Raw genomic sequence first — 22,745 nt, forward strand, 5'->3', positions numbered from 1 at the left:
AGATGGCAGCCCACCAGGCTCCCCTGTCCCTGGGATTCTCCAGGCTAGAACACTGGAGTGGGTTGCCATTTCCTTCTCCAATGCATGAAAGTGAAAAGTGAAAGTGAAGTCGCTCAGTTGTGTCTGACTCTTAGTGACCCCATGGACCACAGCTTACCAGGCTCCTCCGTCCATGGGATTTTCTAGGCAAGAGTACTGGAATGGGTTGCCATTGCCTTCTCCGTGTATGCTCAGTCATAAGCAACTCTCTGAGACCCCATGGACTATAATCTGCTAGGCTCCACTGTCTATGGAATTTTCCAGGCAAGAATACTGGAGCAGATTGCCATTTCCTACTACAGGGGATCCTCCCAACCCAAGAATCAAACCTGTGTCTCCTGCAGGCAGACTATTATTTTTTAATTAATGTATTTATATTAATTGGAGGATAATTACTTTACAATATTGTGATGTTCTCTGCCATACATCAACATGAATTGGCCATAGGCATATATGTGTCCCCTTCTTCCTGAATGCCCCTCCCACCTCCTTCCCCACCCTATCCCTACAGGTTGTCACAGGAGTTTGGAGGTCATCAAACTCCCACAGGCTATTTTAAATATGATAATATATGTTTTAATGCTATCCTCTCAAATCATCCCAACTTTTTCTTCTCCCACTGTGTCGAAAAGTCTGTTCTTTATGTCTGTGCCTCCTTTACTGCCCTGCACATGGGATCATTGGTACTATCTTTCTAGATTTTATATATATGTGTTACTATATGATATCTGTTTTTCTCTTCCTGACTTACTTCATTTTGTTATTATAGGCTCTAGGTTCATCCACCTTATTAGGACTGACTTAAATGCATTCTTTTTATAGCTGAGTAATATTCCATCCCAACATTTCATGCAAAGATGGCCACAATAAAGGACAGAAATGGTAGGGACCTAACAGAAGCAGAAGATATTAAGAAGAGGTGGCAACAATACACAGAAAACTATACAAAAAAGATCTTCACGACCCAGATAATCATGATGGTGTGATCACTCACCTAGAGCCAGACATCTTGGAGTGCGAAGTCAAGTGGGCCTTAGGAAGCATCACTGTGAACAAAGCTAGTGTAGGTGATGGAATTCCAGTTGAGCTATTTCAAATCCTAAAAGATGATGCTATGAAAGTACTGCACTCAATATGCCAGCAAATTTGGAAAACTCAGCAGTGGTCACAGGACTGGAAAAGGTCAGTTTTCATCCCAATCCCAAAGAAAGGTTAATGCCAAAGAATGCTCAAACTACCACACAATTGCACTCATCTCACACGCTAGTAAAGTAATGGTCAAAATTCTCCCAGCCAGGCTTTAACAGCACGTGAACTGTAAACTTCCAGATGTTCAAGCTGGATTTAGAAAAGGCAGAAGAACCAGAAGTCAAATTGCCAACATCCGTTGGACCACCAAAAAAGCAAGAGAGTTCCAGAAAAACATCTACCCCTGCTTTATTGACTATGCAAAAGTCTTTGTGTGAATCACAACAAACTGTGGAAAATTCTTCAAGAGATGGGAATACCAGACTACCTCACCTGCCTCCTTAGAAATCTGTATGCAGGTCAAGAAGCAACAGTTAGAACTAGACATGGAACAACAGACTGGTTGTACAAGAAGTACATCAAGGCTGTATATTGTCACCTGGATGATTTACTTTATATGCTGGACTGGATGAAGTACAAGCTGGAATCAAGACTGCCGGGAGAAACATCAATAACCTCAGATATGTAGATGACACCACCCTTATGGCAGACAGCAAAGGAGAACTAAAGAGCCTCTTGATGAAAGTGAAAGAGGAGAGTGAAAAAGTTGGCTTAAAACTCAACATTCAGAAAACTAAGATCATGGCATCTGGTTCCATCGCTTCATGGCAAATAGATGGGGAAACAGTGGAAACAGTGAGAGACTTTATTTTGGGGGGCTCCAAAATCACTGCAAACGGTGACTGCAGCCATGAAATTAAAAGGCACTTGCTCCTTGGAAGAAAAGTTATGGACAACCTAGACAGCATATTAAAAAGCAGAGACATTACTTTACCAACAAAGGTGTGTATAGTCAAAGCTATTGTTTTTCCAGTAGTCATGTATGGATGTGAAAGTTGGACTATAAAGAAAGCTGAGCGCTGAAGAATTGATACTTTTGGACTGTGGTGTTGGAGAAGACTCTTGAGAGTTCCCTGGACAGCAAGGAGATCCAACCAGTCAATCCTGAAAGAACTTAGGACTGATGCTGAAGCAGTAACTCCAATACTTTGGACACCTGATGCGAAGAACCTGATTGGAAAAGACCCTGATGCTGGGAAATATTGACGTCAGGAGGAGAAGGGGACAACAGAGGATGAGATGGTTGGATGGCATCACCGACTCGATGGACATGAGTTTGAGCAAGCTCCGGAAGTTGGTGATCGACAGGGAGGCCTGGCGTGCTGCAGTCCATGGGGTTGCAAACAGTCAGACATGACTGAGTGACTGAACCGAACCAAACTGAATATTCCACTGTGTATATGTACCACAACTTTCTTATCCATTCATCTGCTGATTGATATCTAGGTTCCTTCCATGTCCTAGCTATTGTAAATGGTGCTACAGTGAACACTGGGGTACATGTGTATTTTTCAATTCTGGTTTCCTCAGGTTATATGCCTAGTAGTGGGACTGCTAGATCATACAGTAGTTTTATTCCTAGCTTTTTAAAGTAATCTCCATACTGTTCTCCATAGTGCTTGTATTGGTCTGCATTCCCACCAACAGCACTCTTTCGAGCATTTATTGTTTGTAGATTTTTTGAGGATGGCCATTCTGACTGGTGTGAGAGGATATCTATAAGATGACACTGATGAAAGAAATCAAAGGTGACAGAAATAGATGGAAAGATATAACATGTTCTTGGATTGGAAGAATCAATATAGTGATAATGACTATACTACCCAAAGCAATCTATAGATTCAATGCAATTGCTATCAAATTACCAACAGCATTTTTCACAGAACTAGAGCAAATAATTTTATACTTTATATTGAAACAAAAAAGACCCCAAATAGCCAAAGCAATTTTGAGAAAGATGAATGGAACTGGAGGAATCAACCTTCCTGACTTCAGACTGTACTACAAAGCTTCAGTCATCAAGACAGTATGGTACCAGCACAAAAATAGAAATGTAGACCAATGGAACAAGATAGAAAGCCTAGAGATAAATCCACATACCTATGGACATCTTATCTTTGACAAAGGAGGCAAAAATAAACAACAGAGAAAAGACAGTCTCTTCAACAAGTGGTGCTAGGAACACTGGTCAACTATATGTAAAAGAATGAAGTTAGAACACCTAACACCACAAATGAAAATAAACTCAGAATGGATGAAAGATCTAAACATAGACCAGAAAGTATAAAAACTAAGTGTTAGAGAAAACCATAGGCAAAACACTCTCTGACATAAATAACAGCAAGATCCTCTATGACCCACCTCCCAGAGTAATAGAAATAAAAACAAAAATAAACAAATGGAACCTAATTAAATTTAAAAGCTTTTGCACAATGAAGAAAACTATAAGCAAGGTGAAAAGACAACCCCCATAATGGTAGAAAATAACAGCAAAGGAAATACCTGAAAAAGAATTAATCTCTAGAATAAGCAAGCAGCTCATGTAGCTCAATAACAGAAAAACAAACAACTCAATCAAAAAAGTGGACAGAAGACCTAAACAGACATTTCTCCAAAGAAGACTTACAGATGGCTACTAAACACATGAAAAGATGCTCAATATCACTCATTATCAGAGAAATGCAAATCAAAACTACAGTGAGGCAGGCGGATTCTTTCCCACTGTGCCATCTAAGAAGCCCCTTGGAAATCACCTGGGAAGTCCCTGGGAAATCCCAAGGGCTGCAAGAGACATGGGTTCAATCCCTGGGTCAGGAAGAACCCCTAGAGTAGGAAATGGCAGATCCACTCCAGTATTCCTGCAGGGAAAATTCCATGGACAGGGGAAGTTGGTGGACCTACCATCCATGAGGTCGCAAAAAGTCAGATGACTGAGCATATATTCACAGTAAAGCTCACATTGTTGTTGTTATTCAGTCGTATCCAACTCTCTGTGACTGCATGGATTCATAAATACAGATAAATCAAAACTGCTAAACTCAATTCTGCAGAATATTTATAGTCTTTTATAGCATATTCTTCATATCTGTACTAAAAGGCAAAAATGTAAAAATTATCAAGCAATACTTGAAAAGTATTTACAATTATTTACAAAGCCTTTAAGCATCAAATTTTGTTCTAACAAGTTTAAAAAGTGGCACTACTTTTATTACAGTTATTTTTTAACACTGAAGAAACAAGCAAGATTAAGTGACTTGTCTAATAAATGGTAAAAATAGTATTCAAATCAGGTCTCCAGACTCTAAATATGGTGCCCTTTCTGTTTCTGTACTGCTTTCAATAAATCATAGAGGATCTAATTCTCTCTATATTTGTCCTCAGATCACAAATAATATTAACAGATTTATTTTCCTAATGTTATTTATTTGAGTCAATATTAAAATAAGTTTGCATTCCTTTAGTACACACACTGACAATGGAGGAGGCGGTAACTAATACAACTGTTGATAGCAGACAGATGCGAGCTTAAGGTTAACACTTTTCCTTTGTTTAAATCCACACACAAACATGCCTGACTGAGTATAATTCAATTTGCAAATTCTTTTCCAAAGGAAACAAATATTTTATCTAAAAGAACTATTTTCCCTTCAAATATACTACTATGAAGATAACAACTGAGAAAAATATATCTTTAGAGTAAATTCTATTCTCTCCTTTAAAAAAAAAGCACACACATATACTCAAAAATAAATATTTCCTTCCATTTCTTCCTCCTACCCACCAAGCCCCCAACTGCCTCTAACAATGAAAGAATAAAAATATTAACAATAGATGGTTTAATTGGTGATTTTCAACTTTTACAAAGCCATCCACTGTCATTAATTTAGCATTATCTTTAATATACTTGCTAATTATAGTTTGTGTGATTTAATTAAGTTGCTTTAAGAAACTTAGCTTTATTTTAGCAAGATTTGGACATATCTGCCTTCCTTTATAGTTCCTTAAGAGCAAAAACATTTTATTTTTCTATTATCCACTGACCTATTATATGATACTCATTCAGTAAATATTTGTTGCAGTGATTCAATTAAAGTAGAAACACATAAAATGAAACACATCTAATAATTAATAAACTTTATTAATATATGTAATGCATATATCCCACTACTTCAAAATCAGGATTTAACCTTAAATTATATTTGGCTTTTGCACAGCAAAGGAAACCACTGACAAAATGAAAAGACAGCCTACTGAAAGGGAGAAAATATCTGCAAATGATATGACCAATAGTATCCAACATATATAAACAGCTCATACAATTCAACACCAAACAAACAACTCCATTAAAAAATCGGCAGAAGAATAAACTGATATTTTTCCAAAAAGGAAGATGTTCAGCATAGCTAATCATCAGGGAAATGCAAATCAAAACCACAATGAGATACTACCTCACAGTTGTCAGAATGGCTATCAACTAAAAGAACACAAAAAACAGTGTTGGTGAGGATATGGAGAAAAAGGAACCCTCATACACTGTTGATAGGAATGTAAATCGGTGTAACCACTAAGGAAAACAGTATGGAGGTGTCTCAAAAAACTAAAAGTAATACTGCCATATTCCTATATCTGAAATATATATATATCACATATTTCTGAAAAAAATAAAACAAAAGCACTAATTCAAAAAGATACATGTACCTCAAGAGAAAAACAAGTACTGTATGATATTACTTATATGTGAAACCTACAAATTACAACAAACTAGTGAATATAAGAAAAAATAAACAGACTCAAGATACAGAGAACAAACTATTGGTTATTAGTGGGGAGAAGGAACGGGGGAATATAAGGATAGAGGATTAAGAGGTAAACCTATTATGTATAAAATAAGATACAAAGATATATTGTACAACATGGGGAATACAGCCAATATTTTATAATAGTTAATGGAGTATAACCATCAAAAATATGAATCACTATACAGTACACCTGTAACATAATATTGTACATCAACTATACTGCAATAAAAAAATAAAATAAATAAATGGATGAGGCAAGCAACAAGAAAATGAAACCAAATGTTAACAAATTTTTCATTTCAGGAGGTAGGTGAAAGGGTTTTATTAATATTATGCTATTCTTATTTTTTGTTTGAAATATTTAGCTTTTAAATCACACAAATTTTTAATACCTTACCTCTATATATGTATATATTCACGTAAAATATGTGGATAAGGAAAACAAGAATAGGAAAAAAAAAATGAAACCAGCAGTGAAATTTGTCTATAAAATTTGTCATAAATTGTGTGTAGCTGCCTAGTATTTCACAAATATTTCACAAATATTTCAATAAGGGCAAAGTGAATATAGATTTTTAAAAAAACAATAATTTTAAAAAATATATTAAAGTATGCCAGAAATACAGGAGATTTAGACATTTAAAACATATTGCAGTAAATTTGGTAGGCTTTCCAATGGCTCAGTGGGTAAAGAACCTGTCTGCCAATGCAGGAGACACAGGAGACGCATGCTCAATCTGTGGGTCAGGAAGATCCTTTGGAGAAGGAAGTGGAAACTCACTCCAGTGTTCTTGCCTGGAAAACCCTAGGGACAGAGAAGCCCAGTGGGCTACAGTTCAAACTGTCACAAAGAGTCAGACACAACTAAGCGCGCACACATACTGCATAGTAAATTTGGTAACATCAAACACAGATGAACTAGAGAAAATACTAAAAGAAAAAAAATTACTAAAATAGTAAATCTGATTTAAGTGGTTCACTCATTTATTCTTGAAAAATAGGAACAAAATAACACAAAAAAGAAGAAGGAATGCTTTTCTAAGAATAGTATGTATGATAATGTTTTAGGAAATAGGTGTTTTAAGGATGAAAAGAACATAATTCAAATCAGTCTTGTTAAGGAAAGAATTCAAATCAATTTTGTACAGACACCTTAAAAATAAAATCTAAAGATTCAAAATTTAAAAACCTTTATGAGCCACCTGGACAACACACACACATACACACCAAGGTACACACATGATAAATGAACAGTTGATAAAACTATTTTTCTACAAGCCAAAATTTAAAAAAACACCTAGTATTTGGAAGTAAATCTATTTATGTTACTAAATGATAGATGATTAGGAAAATGTCCTTTAAAAACATAAACTGAAGTCAGTCAAAATATAGAGATAATATTTACGGTTCAGATGGCTTCAGTATTTCACAGCATAAAAAGGTGAAACTACTAGAGAGAAACCATAGGTGTGCTTTTGCAAGCCTGTATGACTAGGCAAGGGCTTCCCTGGTGGCTCAACGGTAAAGAGTCTACCTGCCAATGCAAGAGACACAGGTATGATTCTTGATCGGGAAAATCCCCTGGAGAATATATGTTTAAAATAAGACTGATTTGAATTATGCTCTTTTCACCCTTAAAACACTCTAGTATCCCACTGACAGAGGAGCCTGGCAGGCTATAGTCCACAGAGTTGCAAAACTTAGCAACTAAACGACGACAACTAGGCAAAGTTGCAAAGAAATCTCAATATGAACAAATAACAGGCGGTTTTGATTGAAGCAAAATATTCATAATTGTAGGCAGTCTTTCCAAACAATCTGCACATACACCACTCAGCCAGCTTAATATATAACAGTAGAGTACTGAAATGGAGCTGTTAGTCCAGTCTCCTGATTGTTCCAGATAAAGCTCTCCCTGACCCCATCTTTGGGTCAACTTCAAATCTCTTGCTCAAGGAACACTTTGGAAGAACAAAACTTACATAGTTGTAAAGATTCAGCATATTATTTGTTCTTTCTAAATTTCTGTCACCTTTTAATATTATTGATCAAAATGAATAATTTCAGATCAGAAGGAACTTTATTAATAAAAATAGAAGTGAATCAGGCACAAATCTTATAAGAAAAAAAAAGTTGCTCAGTTGTGTCTGACTCTTACATCTTTCACCAAAAACACTCTACCTCGAAACAGAAACCTGTAGCATAAAAAAAACACAAAGCTATAAAACTCCTAGAGGGTAACACAGAAGAAAACCTAGGTGACTTTGAGACTGGCAATGACTTTTTAGATACAACACCAAAGGCATAATCCATGAAAGAAAAACTGACAAGTATGCCTCTATTAAAAACTTCTGCTTTGCAAAAGACACTGGCAAGGGAATGAAAAGATGAGCCACAGTCTGGAAGAAAGTATTTGCGAAACATATCTGATAAAGAACTTGTGTCCAAACTATACAAAGAACTCCTAAAAGTCAACAACAACGAAAAACCAAACCAATCAGTTTTAACACTAATCTTTAAAAAGACCTGAACAGACACTTCACCGATATACAGGTGGTAAATGAGCATATTAAAAAATGCTCAACATCATATTTCACTAGGGAATTGCAAATTAAAATGAGATATCGTTATTTACCTACTAGAATGGCTAAAATCCAAAACAATGACAAACACCAAATGCTGAGAAGGATGTAAAGGAAGACGAACTCTCATTCAATGCTGGCGGACTGCAAAATGGAAGAGTCACTTTGGAAAATAGCTGGGAAATTATTACAGAGCTAACCATAAGTGATCATGGTGTGGCCTAGAGCTAGATATCCTGGAGTGTGATGTCAAGTGGGCCTCAGGAACCATTACTACAAACAACGCTAGTTCAGGTGATGGAATTCCAGCTGAGCTATACCAAATCCTAAAAGATGATGCTGTAAAAGGGCTGCACTCAATATGCCAACAAATTTGGAAAACTCAGCAGTGGCCACAGGACTGGAAAAAGTCAGTTTTCATTTCGATCCTAAAGAAAGGCAGTGCCAAAGAACATTCAAGCTACCGTATAATTGTGCTCATTTCACATACTTGCAAGTGAATACTCAAAATCTTTCAGGCTAGGCTTAAGCAGTACATGAATCGAGAACTCCCAGATGTACAAGCTGGATTTAGAAAAGGCAGAGGAACCAGAGATCAAATTGCCAACAATCACTAGATCACAGAGGGGAAAAAAGGGGGGGAATTCCAGAAAAACATCTACGCCTGCTTCACTGGCTACACTAAGACCTTTAACTCTGTGGATCATAACAATCTGTGGAAAATTCTTAAAGAGATGGGAGTACCAGACCACCTTACCTGTCTCCTGAGAAACCTACATGCAGGTCCAGAAGCAACAGTTAGAACTGGATATAGAGCAACTGACTGGTTCAAAACTGGGAAAAGGAGTACTTCAAGGCTGTATATTATCACCCTGCTTGTTTAACTTATGTGCAGAGTACATCATGAGAAATGTCAGCTGGATGAAGCACAAGCTGGAATCAAGATTGCTGGCAGAAATATCAACAACCTCAGATATGCAGATGATGCCACTCTAAGGCAGAAAGCAAAGAGGAACTAAAGAACCTCTTGTTGAAGGTGAAAGAGAAGAGTGAAACAGCTGGCTTAAAACTTAGCATTCAAAAGCTAAGATCATGGCATCTTGTCCCATTGCTTCATGGCAAAAAGATGGGAGAAAAGGGGAAACAGTGACAAATTATATTTTCTTGGGCTCTAAAATCACTGCAGATAGTGACTTCAGCCATGAAATTAAAAGACGCTTGCTCCTTGGAAGAAAGGATATGACATACCTAGACAGCATACTAAAAAGCAGAGACATCATTTTGCGAACAAAGATTTATATAGTCAAAGCTATGGTCTTTTCCAGCTGTCATGTACAGATATGAGAATAGGACCATAAAAAAGCCTTAGAATCAAAGAACTGACGGTTTTGAATTGTGGTGCTGGAGAAGACTCTCGAGAGTTCCTTGGACAGTAAGGAGATCAAACCAGTCAATCCTAAAGGAAATAAACCCTGAATACTCACCGGAAGGACTGATGCTGAAGCTCTAATACTTTGGCCACCTGATGCAAAGAGCCAAAGACCCTGATGCTGGGAAAGATTGAGGGCAGAAAGAGAAGGAGCGACAGAGGATGAGATGGTTGAATGGCATCACCTATGCAATGGACATGAGTTTGAGCAAACTCCGGGAGATAGTAAAGGACAAGGAAACCTGGCTGCAGACTCCATGGGGTCACAAAGAGTCAAACATGACTTAGTGACTGAACAAAAATAACAACCATAAGATTACCATATAATCTAGCAATCATGCTCCTAGTTATTTATCCAAATAAAAACTTATATCCACAAAAAACCTGCCCAAGTGAAAACTTATGTCCACAAAAACCTGCACAAAATGTTCAGAGCATCTTTATTATGACTGCCCCAAACTGGAAGCAACCAAGATGTCCTTCAACAGGCAAATAGATAAACTACAACCACACAATGAAATATTATTCAGTGATAAAAATAAATAAGCTATCAAGCCATGAGAAAACACGGAGGAGCTTTAAATGTATATTTGCTAAGTGAAAGAAGCCAGTCTGAAAAAGCTATGTACCGTATGATTCCAACCACATGACATTTTGAAGCAGCAAAGCTATAGAGACAGTATAAAGATCAGTGGTTGCCAGGGGTTCAGGGAGGGAGAAAGTGTTAGTAGATCAGTCATGCCTGACTCTTTGCAACCCTATGGACTGTAGCCTACCAGGCTCCTCAGTTCATGGGATTCTCCAGGCAAGAATACTGTAGTGGGTTGCCATTCCCTTCTACCAGGGGATCTACCCAACCCAGGGATTGAACCCAGGTCTCCTGCACTGCAGGCAGATTATTCAAGGAGAGAGAGGGAAGTGTGAAAAGATTGGAGCACAGGGAATTTTTAGGGTGGTGAACTACTCTATATGATATTGCAGTGATAGATAAATGACATTATGCATTCATCAAAATCCATAAAATGTACAAGTGTGAACCCTAATGTAAATTATGGACTTTGATAAGAAAAAAAGAAAAAATATATAGTCCAACTCCCCTCATTTTACAGCCAAGTCTCTGAGGCCCAGAAAGACCAGAAATTTGCCAAAAATTACACAAAAAAAGAAGAGTTCAAGCCACAGCTGCAATTTGTCTTTATGGATAAAATTCAAAAACTGCACTATGATGGATATCAGGAGTTGTTAATTCAGCCCTGTTAAAGCTTGAGTTGGGCTACTATCAAAAGTTAAGACCCTTGAGGCTTTCTGACAGTGCGATATTAAACACAATAAGGGTACAAAGGATAAAGAATTTAGTTTAAGTTATGATTCTTTCATTTTAAGCACAACTATAAAGAAGAGGCTAAACAACTGGAACTGATGAGGTGGTATTTCACGAAAGCAGAAAGTTTTTCTTCCGGGAAGGCTGAATGAACATCTGCGCTCTAATTTCGTATTTGAGCTCTACACTTAGGACCAAAAAAAAAAAAAAGAAAAGAAAAAAAATCTGCAATGAGAAAAAAGTTACCACTAACAGTTCTTTATCAGGAGACAGATAGCTATGGATTCCAATCCTGGGCCTGCCATTTATTAGCTATGTGTTATGTGGAAAGTTATTTCAACTCTCTCAACTGAGCCACCAGGGAAACCCAAGAATACTGGAGTGGGTAGCCTATCCCTTCTCCAGGGGATCTTCCCAACCCAGGAATTGAACCGGGGTCTCCTGCATTGCAGGTGGATCCTTTACCAGCTGAGCTACCAGGAAAGCCCACGCTGCTGTACGCTCAGTGCCAAACATAGAGTGTGGCCACATTAGGTTTTCAATAAATACAGAACTGCTGTTTAGTCACTGTCATGTTGACTCTTTTCGACCCCATGGACTGTAGCCCACCAGCCTTCTCTGTCCATGGGATTTTCCAGGCAAGAATACTGGAGTGGGTTGCCATTTCCTTCTCCAGGGGATCTTCCCAATCTGGGATCGAAACCTCGTCGACTGAACAAATGAATGAAAATACTGGGCTTTAATTTCTCCATTCCCCAACAATGAAAAAGGTCACTGATCTAACTGATGAAGGAAAACGGCATTGCCTTCTTTAATAAATAAAACTGACATCTAAGGTTGACAATGAAAGAAGAATCTCTACACGCAGAAGGGCAATTTGTGAGTTAAATCCATGAGTTCCAGCTCTTGTCTTCAATATTGACTTCCCCTTGGAGATCTCATTATCACTGTCCCTCCTCACTGGCCTTACTGGGAAAAGAGTGTTGCTCCCCTTATAATGGTCGTGCCTTGTTAGATCTACGACTATGACTCCCTTATATAACTTGATACAGCAACGATAAAGTTACAATATTTGAATAAAACTTTGCCAAGGCCAGAAGATAATAAAAGAGAAGAAAACACAGACATCAAAAAAGAAATTAGGCAGTGAATCTTAAAAGTTAGGATTTTTCTCTCTGAGGCTTTTAGGCCCTATTCTATGATAGCTCCTGATCTACCCACAACTGGTGAATAAGAATCCATGCTTACCATAACCCCTCCTTAAAGACTAAACCTAGAAAAGAGAAGCCCAGAAGGATCCAGGGTTACCTATCCCCACCTAGTTAAATCATTTTACCCAAGCTGTAGTTTCCTGATCTGGAACCTACATTTTTGGAAGAGCTGAACAAGAGAAATGTCAGTCCTTTAGGAGAGATCTCCTATATTCAGGGAGCTGCTATGGTTTTACCCTATAGGCCATCCCAAGTCAATCAATCTTTATCTTAATTCAAAATGCATGCATGCTCAGTCATGTACAATTCTTTGCGACCCTAAGGGATTTTCCAGGCAAGAATATCGGAGTGGGTTGCCATTTCCTAGTCCCGGCAATCTTCCCGAGCCAGGAACTGAATCCACATCTCCTGTGTCTGCTGCATTGCAGGCAGATTCTTTACCGCTGAGCCACCAGGGAAGCTCAATATTTTTTGAGCTCAATATTGAATATTAATAATTCAATACCAATATGGGAATATATGCCAGATGCATACCCTATAGGATAACAGAGACTACCTACTGTCAAACCATCCAGTAATTTTAGCTCTCTAGAAATGTTAGTAGCATTCTACAAGTTGACTAGTCATTTCTTCTTGAAATTTGCAAATTCCTGGTTGCCCATTTCTGGGTTATTCTCGTTCTTCTCTGGTTAGTTTCAGATTCTCACTCATGCTTGTGTCATGCTCAGTCATGTCCAACCCTTTGCAACGCCATGGATTGTAGTCTGTCAGGTTCCTCTGTCTACGAATACTGGAGTGGGTTGCCATTTCCTCCTCCAAGGAAGAGCCAGGAATCGAGCCTGTGTCTCCTGCATTGGCAGGCAGATTCTTTATCACTGAGCCACCTGGGAAGCCCAGTTTCAGACTATCCTGGCTCTTATTCTGCATTTTCATCATAGCCAATTGAGTTGTTCCTATGGTTAGAGTATAACACTAACCCAATGGTTATGAGTAAGCTTTGGATCAAGGCTAGCATTTTTTAAGCTATGCAAGGGTAAAATAATATATGTGCAAAGCAATTAACAGAGTGCCTGAAACACAGAAGCACATAGACATGTAGGTTAAAAGCAAAATAAAACAAAATATTCTAATAATTTCCAAATATACATCTCTAGCTCAGACCTCACTGCTGAGCTCAAAATGTATCCCCATATGACACATGAGGCCTATGAAAACTTAGAAATAAGATTACCCTCTGAAAGCTAAACTATCAATCCGTATGTAACAGACCAGAGCAGATACATGTAAAGTTGGCTTATAGAGACAGAATGGCTTCAAGACTACAGACTAGGTTACAATATAAATGTTTCAACATATTTAAAGACAGAATGTTTTCATCAAAAAGAAAAGTTGTCAAAGAATGGAAAAAGCAGCCTAGAGGCAAAAACTGGAGGCAATCTTAAGTTCTGCTGTAGAGGTTCTCATAGCCTAATGCTATCAAGTGACCACAACATATATCTAATTTCCTTTGTTCCGATTCTAAGCTACTAAGCAATCTGGTGATTTCTCATATAATTTTCCTACAGAGAAAACCCCTTAGTCAGAGAATCAGTATGCTATCTACTTGACAAATATCTCAAAATATATCAGTAATTTGGCATCCTAATAAATTCATTGGTCAAGTGTGTATGTGTATCTCACAAACTCTGGTGCACCTACCAAGACTGTGTTTGTAAGTGCACAAGACTTAGGAGCCTTGTACAAAGCCCAGAGATAAATCATGCACCTATGGACACCTTATCTTTGACAAAGGAGGCAAAAATATACAATGGAAAAAAGACATTCTCTTTAACAAGTGGTGCTAGGAAAACTGGTCAACCACATGTAAAAGAATGAAACTAGAACACTAACAACATACACAAAATAAACTCAAAATGGATTAAATATCTAAATGTAAGACCAGAAACTATAAAAACTATTAGAGGAAAACATAGGCAGAATACTCTCTGACATAAATCACAACAAGATCCTCTATGAACCACCTCCCGGAGTAATGGAAATAAAAACAAAAACAAACAATGGAACCTAATTAAACTTAAAAGCTTTTGCACAACAAAGGAAACGATAAGCAAGGTGAAAAGGCAGCCTTCAGAATGGGATAAAATAATAGCAAACAAAACAACTGACAAAGAATTAATCTCAAAAATATACAAGCAGCTCAATACTAGAAAAATGAACAACCCAATCAAAAAGTGGGCCAAAGAACTAAACAGACATTTCTCCAAAGAAGACATACAGATTGCTAATAAACACATGAAAAGATGCTCAACATCACCCATTATTAAAGAAATTCAAATCAAAACCACTATGAGGTATCATCTCATGCTGGTCAGAATGGCCGCCATCAAAAAGTCTACAAACAATAAATGCTGGAGAGAGTGTGGAGAAAAGGGAACCCTCTTACACTGTTGGTGGGAATTCAAACTGGTACAGCCACTATGGAGAACAGTGTGGAGATTCCTTAAAAAACTGGAAACAGAACTGCCATACGACCCAGCAATCCCATTGCTCGGCATATACACCGAGGAAACCAGAATTGAAAGAGACACACGTACCTTAATGTTTATTGCAGCACTGTTTACAACGGCTAGGACATGGAAGCAACCTAGATGGCTTGTCCATCGACAGATGAATGGATAAGGAAGTTGCGGTACATAAATACAATGGAATTTTACTCAGTTATAAAAAAAGTACGCATTTGAGTCAACTCTATTGAGGTGGACGAACCTGGAGCCTATTACACAGAGTGAAGTAAGGCAGAAATTTCAAGAAACACCAATAGAGTATATTAACGCATATATATGGAATTTAGAAAAATGGTAATGACGATTTTAGATGCAAGGCAGCAAAAGGGACACAGACTCTTTTGGACTATATAGGAGAAGTTGAGTGTGGGACGATTTCAGAGAACAGCATTGAAACATGTATATTACCATATGTAAAACAGATGGCCAGTACAAGTTTGATGCATGAAGCAGGGTACTCAAAGCCAGTGCTCTGGGACAACCCAAACTGATGGGGTGGGGAGGTAGGTGAGAGGGGGGTTCAGGACAGGAGGGCCACATGTGCACCCGTGGCTGATTCATGTCGATGTATGGCAAAAACCACCACAATACTGTAAAGTAAATACCCTCCAATTAAAATAAATAAATTTATTTTAAAAAAACACTGATCACAAATCAGAATAACAAATATAATAATAATGATTTTAAATACTGTGACAATTATCACAATGTGACAGAGACGTGAAATTAGCAAATGCTGTAGAAAAAATGGTGCCAATGTACTTGCCCAATACAATGTTGCTATAAATGTCCAATTTGTAAGAAAAAAAAAAAAAAGCATTACTTGTGAAGAACAACAAAAACAGGTATACCCATTAAAAAAAAAAAAGACTTAGGAGCCATGGTTTTTTACAGTTAATTCATCAATGAATTTCATAGTGAAGGCCTCTTGTTGGAGTACAGCCAGTCAGCCTTTAAAGCAGGAACTCCGCTATATATCTTCTACTTTGTGTTCAGTCATGCCGGACTCTTTTCGAAACCATGGACTGTAGCCCACCAGGCTCCTCTGTCCATGGAATTTTCCAGAATACTGAAGTGGGTTACCATTTCCTACTCTAGGGGATCTTTCCAACCCAGGGATTGAACCCATATCCCTTGCATCTCCTGCATTGGCAGGAGGATTTTTTTCCGCTAGGGACACCTGAGAAGCCCCATCCTCTACTCTATACTATAAATGCATGTGACTATCTTATAATAGGATATGTAGGAACATGGTAAAAATTATTAGCAAATCCAATTTCATGAGGGTGAACACCACAATTTACTAGCAATAAAAGTTCACTCTGTTAAGACTACTTTTCTAAAATGTTGCATTATAAAATACCTTCTTTCATTCATTAATTATCTCATGTTTTTGAGAAGGGGAAAAATATCAACAACCTCAGATATGCAGATGACACCACCCTTATGGCAGAAAGTGAAGAGGAACTAAAAAGCCTCTTGATGAAAGTGAAAGAGGAGAGTGAAAGAGTTGGCTTAAAACTCAACATTCAGAAAACTAAGATCATGACATCTGGTCCCATCACCTCATGGGAAATAGATGGAGAGACAGTGGAAACAGTGTCAGACTTTATTTTTTGGGGCTCCAAAATCACTGCAGATGGTGATTGCAGCCATGAAATTAAAAGACGTTTATTCCTTGGAAGGAAAGTTATGACCAACCTGGATAGCATATTAAAAAGCAGAGACATTACTTTGCCAACAAAGGTCCATCTGGTCAAGGCTATGGTTTTTCCAGTGGTCATGTAAGGATGTGAGAGTTGGACTGTGAAGAAAGCTGAGCACCGAAAAATTGATGCTTTTGATCTATGGTGTTGGAGAAGACTCTTGGGAGTCCCTTGGACCGCAAGGAGATCCAACCAGTCCATCCTAAAGGAGATCAGTTCTGGGTGTTCATTAGAAGGACTGATGCTGAAGCTGAAACTCCAGTACTTTGGCCACCTCATGCCAAGAGTTGATTCATTGGAAAAGACCCTGATGCTGGGAGGGATTGGGGACAGGAGGAGAAGGGGGCGACAGAGGATGAGATGGCTGGATGGCATCACTGACTCAATGAGCATGAGTCTGAGTAAACTCCGGGAGTTGGTGATGGACAGGAAGGCCTAGCATGCTGCGATTCATGGGGTTGCAAAGAGTCAGACACGACTGAGCGACTGAACTGAACTGAAATATGCAACACCTTTGAAAATTCTGACATTAACATTTTTCTTCCATTCTTTCAAATATTTAGTAAGTTTATTCTGTGAGGTACTGTACTCAGAGCTGGAGGTGATTTGCAAAAACTAGCACAGCTGCTGCTCTTGCTTGCTAACACTTTAGAAGCAGATATATTTCAAATTATCCCATTAACAATTGTAAAACTACATTTGTAACTTACTAGAAGTAAAGGTGGAGAAGGCAATGGCAACCCACTCCAATACTCTTGCCTGGAAAATCCCATGGACGTAGGAGCCTAGTAGGCTGCAGTTCATGGGGTCGCTAGGAGTCAGACACGACTGAGCGACTTCACTTTCCCTTTTCACTTTCATGCACTGGAGAAGGAAATGACAACCCACTCCAGTGTTCTTGCCTGGAGAATCCCAGGGACGGGGGAGTCTGGTGGGCTGCTGTCCATAGGGTCGCACAGAGTCGGACATGACTGTCGCGACTTAGCAGCAGCAGCAGCAGCAAATAAAAGGTATAGGGCACAATAAGAGTATGTAATAGGGGCATTTAATCAAATCAGGTAAACTTCCTGACCCAGGGATCAAACCCAGGTCTCCAACATTGCATGCAGATTCTTTATGGTCTCAGTAACCAGAGAAACCCCAAGATTAATGGACTGGGTAACCATTCCCTTCTCCAGAGGATCTTCCTGACTCAGGGATCAAACCCAGGTCTCCTGCATTGCAGGCAGATTCTTTAGCATCTGAGCTATCAAGGAAGCCCATAAACTTCTCTGAGAAAGTGATATTTCACTGCAGATCTACAGCACAGGAGTCAGAGACTAGTCTGGACAAAGAAAATGGTACCAGAGCTGCTGCATCCATATTCAGTGTCTCTAGCTCTTCTCCTGAAAGTCGCTCAGTTGTGTCTGATTCTTTGTGATCCCATGGACTATACAGTTCATGGAATTCTCCAGGCTAGAATACTGGAGTGGGTAGCCTTTCCTTTGCTCCAGGGGATCTTCCCAACCCAGGGATTGAACCCAGGTCTCCCACATTGCAGGCGATTCTTTACCAGCTGTGCTACAAGAGAAGTCCAAGAATACTGGAGTGGGTAGACTATCCCTTCTGCAGTGGATCTTCCTGACCCAGGAATCGATCTGCAGTCTGCTGCGTTGCAGGTAGATTCTTTACACACTGAGCTACCAGGGAAGCCCAGCTCTTCTTCTGTTCTCTCTTAAATAAAACACCCTTCTGGCTTTCAAGATCCTCGGTAAGCTCCAAGTTGCTGTATGCAGGGGTCAGTTATCCTTATACCACTTGACTTAAAGCAGCATTTAACATAACTTAGCATTCCTTCCTCCTCAGCCACTTTCACTTGGCTTCTAGGATGTCATGCTCTAGGTTTTTCTCTCGGTTCACTGGCCACTCTTGCATACTGATACACAGTCATCAGTTGCAGGTAACTCCAAATTGACCCAGACTCCATGGAGTGCCTCTTTTTGTGATATCAACTACTCTCAGTCTTTATCTACTATCAAAACACTACTGGGGGGTGGGGACAGGCGGGCAGGGAACTACTGTGAAATCCAAAATTGTATCTATAGCCAGGTCTTTACCCTCATCTCCGGACTCATTTACCAAACTGCCTACTCCGTATCTCTACTGGAATATCTCAGAGTCATCTCAAACATAAAATAGCCAAACTAAACTCATGATCTACCCATTTACCCCCAAACACAAATCTGGAGACTTTCCCATTACACTGGCAATTCCTTCCTTCTAGTTGCTCAAGCTAAAAAATTGTAATCATCTTTGACTCTTTTACTCTCAAAAGCTCATAGTCAATCTGTCAGCAAACCTGTTGGCTGTACTTTCATAATACATCCTGACTCTGGCCTCTTCCTACTGTCTCCACTGTTATTACCCTGGCCCACTAACATTTTTCACCTGGACTATTAGCTTACTATTAGTGTCTCTGCTTCTATCCTTACTTCTCCATGGTCCACGATTAACACAATTTAAAAGAAGTAATCAATTTAAAGTCAGATTATGCAACCCATCTGCTCAAAACCTTCCAACAGCTTCCTGTCTCAATCAAAAGAGTCAAAATTTCTTTCAGTCATCTACATGACCTCCTTCCTCTGTGAGTTCATGCTATTCTCTCTTGCCACACTGCCATTTGTCAAATGTGAGGACCAGCAGGTCTTTGTACTGGCTGTTCTCTTCATTGAAACATTCTTACTCCAGGCCTCTGCATGCCTTTCTCTTCCTATTTCAGATCCCCTCAAATGTCTGCTTCTTGATTAGGTCTTCTCTGACCACCTTATCTAAAAGTGAAACTTGCCCCCCAAAACCTGGCACTCTCTATTCCCCTTCTGAGTTGGTTCTTCTTTTTCTCCACTGCATTTGTCTTCACTCCCAATATGTCACATATTTATTGTCTATATCTCCTTAGTAGAATGAAAAATTATGAGTAAGGACTTTTGTACATTCTGCTCGGTAGTATAACATCAGTGTCCTATTACATAGTAGGTACTCAACAGATAGTTGTTGAGTGAACAAATGGACAAAAAGGAATAGGAGAACCAGTGACTTAAAAGATCTGTATGACTGAAGCACATAAAGTTGGAGAGTGGTATGCTAGGTGGAAAGGGGCCAAATGACATTAGGCTTTGTAAAGAAATTTTGCCTTTAAGATTAAGGTAAGACATCACTATATAGTTTTAAGAGAAATTTGCATTTCAAAAAGATTATTCTGGCTGCTGTGTGGAGAACTAATCGAGAAACCCCAGGCTAAATAATCACTATTGCAGTGGTTTTGGCAAGAGATTATGGCAGTTTAGAAAAGACTGCTTATGTCAACGCAGGAAAAAGGATGGATTTGACAGGTGTTTGGGAGATAAAATTGATTAAGACTTAACAATAATCTGGCTATACATGTATGAAGGTGTGGGAGCAACTTAGCCAAGATGATGGTGGTCAAGCTCTCTCGCCCCCACGGCCTCTCGCTACTGCCCCATGTTTTGTAAATACATGGTTATGTAACGGCTGAGATTACTTACAGCACTGAGCATGCATGTCAAGATGTAGCTGCTTGGCCACCGGCCACTTTTGCTCTGTAAACATATATAAGCTCCATCTGAAAAGCCGTTGCAGCTACATTATAGCAGTGTCCACTGGGTCAACCATGAGAGAATCCAGTGTATCTGCTGTTAAGGTTGCTATGCCAGTCAGGAGAGAATAAACATGTCTGCAGCTCCTTGAGCTTTCTTGCTGCTTTCCTGCTCCCGCCTTGCCTACCCTGGGTTCAGTGAACAGTGTAAACAGTGAGGAACAGTGAGGGAGAAGCACATTAAGAAACCAAGAATAAAGATTAGATTTCAAATTTTCATCACAAGTGGTTGGAGTTACCCTAAAGTAAAATATGGAACACTGGAGAACAATCAGAGGTGATAACCATGCATTTCATTTTAGCCCTGCTGAGTTTGAAGTGCTTGTGAGCTATCCAAGACCTATCTTGGAGATGCATATAACAAAGCTCAAAGTTAAGCTGGATGGAGCTATACATTTAAGAGTCATAAGTGGTGGCAAAACCACAGCTACGAATGAGCTCATATTCAATTACACAGTAAAAAGGAGACTTGGAGTTAAGAAACTACCCTACCCTTTGTGGGTTGGACAAAGGAGGATGAGTCCCTCAAAAAGAAAAGAAAAAAACAGCTTTTTTGGATTTTGAACCATACTCGTAAGTTCTCATTTTTAAAAAATTTTGATTTAAACCAGTAATCTTAGAATGTTGAAGCCTTCCCAAATTAAACCAATTTATCAGAACTATCTTTTCAAAGATAGGTCACTTTCAGAAACCATCTGGAAAATTCACAGTACCATTCTACTTGCTGCTTGAAAATACATCAATATACAAAAAGCTATCTCTTTCAAAATATATATGACTTCGGCTTATTACAGTTTCCTGAAATTACCTTCTCTTTCTTTCGCTCAGGGCTTCACCATATGCTGTTCTTCTGGCCCTCTTTCCCCGAGATGAAGATTTCCCTAACTTTCCAAAACTTGGCTAAGTGATCTTTTTTCTGTCCATCCCAATAATGTCATAGTGCTGTATGTTTAATGTGTGTACTGTGTGTTTAACCATTGGTTAGATGTCTTTTACACTGTTGTATATTTAGTACCTAATAAGGCTAAATTTGTAGAGACACATCTGTTCTGCAACTTTAAAGAGTTAAAATCTAATTTGGTTATCAGTCCATCGCCTGGAGTGCAGTCGTCCATTGGATCGCAGAGTCAAAAAGACAGAGCGACTGAACAACCACTGACAACCCTTCAAACGCTGACCTTCCTCTAGAGGAATGACTCAAATGATAATTTGTAAACAAACGACTGAATCTTTAAAACATACTAAATTTTGGAGATTCTTTTCATACGGTATCCTTAAGGCCTGCAAAAACTCGTATTTAGGAATACCAGGGATTCTTTCCCCTTTAGTCTCATACAAAATGGATTTGACAGCTCCCTTTGAATGCCTGGCTTGGGATGTCATTTCAGCAAGTAAGGCACAGAACACCCCTGCACAATGGCAAAGACGGCAATTGCACAGGGACACCCAATCCATCAGGCGCGAGCCCGCTTGACAGGACGGAAGCAGAGGCAGCAGCGTGGGGCGCCGGTTCCCACAGCATCCCCCTTGTCTGGCCTTACGCCGCAACCTCCGACCCTCAGGATAGCGACCATTCCCAGATTCTCGCCTCGACGCGGGAGAATTGGGCACCCGGACTAGTTCTTCCCAACGTAGATTACTCATAGAAGTCCCTGGACTAAGGCCTACAGTCCTAGATGGCTCGGTTTCTTAAAATCCCAGAGGAAATGGAGGAAGGGAAAAAATCCTGTCAAAGAAAAGTGGCAGCCAAGCCCACAGTGCTCACCAAGCCGACGCTCTCAGTCAATCTTTGTCAGCGCTAACCGCTGCCTCGCAGGCCGCCAAAGGCAATGTCGCAGTGGCTCTTGGGGGCTGTAGTTTCTGTCGCAAACGAAAGGCGCAGGCAGAACCCAAACTACCTTTCCCAGAAGTCAATGCGAGCACGCCCTGCTTCCTTAAATCTGGGGTTTGGCGTAATAGAGACAGCGTTCTTATTTTTAGACTGACCTTAAACTTAGATTCAAGCACTTCCAGGTGTACGTCTGTGCACACTTTCTTTTCCCTGTTTGTGTTGTCTGTGATAGCGTACTTCAACCTCCCCTTACTTTCTTTTTACCCCTTTTTCGGTCTAAAGAAGCCAAACGCCAGGGGATAGAAAACGCTCCGCGGCGCAGATTAAGTGCCTCTTAAGGCGCATGCGCCTTGCTCGCTGTCACGCTTGCGTAGCAACCGGCGGCGGTTGGCGGCCGCGCGCGGACTTGGGGTCTGGAGGTAGCCTGTGGGTGGGCGGGGCTTTTCCCAATGGCTTTGCCTCCGCGGGTCGCGTCTACTAGGGCGGGGAAGAGGGCGCAGGGGCAGGGGCGGCTCCTAGTTT

At 39.5% G+C, this 22,745-nt stretch overlaps 1 protein-coding gene across 5 annotated transcripts in view; it reads right to left on the reverse strand.

Moving 5' to 3' along the window:
* CEP57L1 (centrosomal protein 57 like 1) overlaps positions 1 to 22,504 on the reverse strand; it is an 82,627-nt gene extending 60,123 nt beyond the window's left edge. For 4 of the 5 annotated variants that reach the window (XR_010659935.1, XR_010659934.1, XM_065911571.1 and 1 more), the window contains exon 1: positions 22,158 to 22,238. The gene's annotated coding sequence lies outside the window, so the exon portion shown is untranslated. Of the gene's footprint in view, positions 1 to 22,157; positions 22,239 to 22,378 lie in introns of those variants that run through there. The other variant, XM_065911570.1, reaches the window with a different exon arrangement.
* Positions 22,505 to 22,745: the final 241 nt, after the last annotated feature.

Source organism: Muntiacus reevesi, chromosome 19, assembly GCF_963930625.1.
Source record: "Muntiacus reevesi chromosome 19, mMunRee1.1, whole genome shotgun sequence".
Lineage (NCBI taxonomy): Eukaryota > Metazoa > Chordata > Mammalia > Artiodactyla > Cervidae > Muntiacus > Muntiacus reevesi.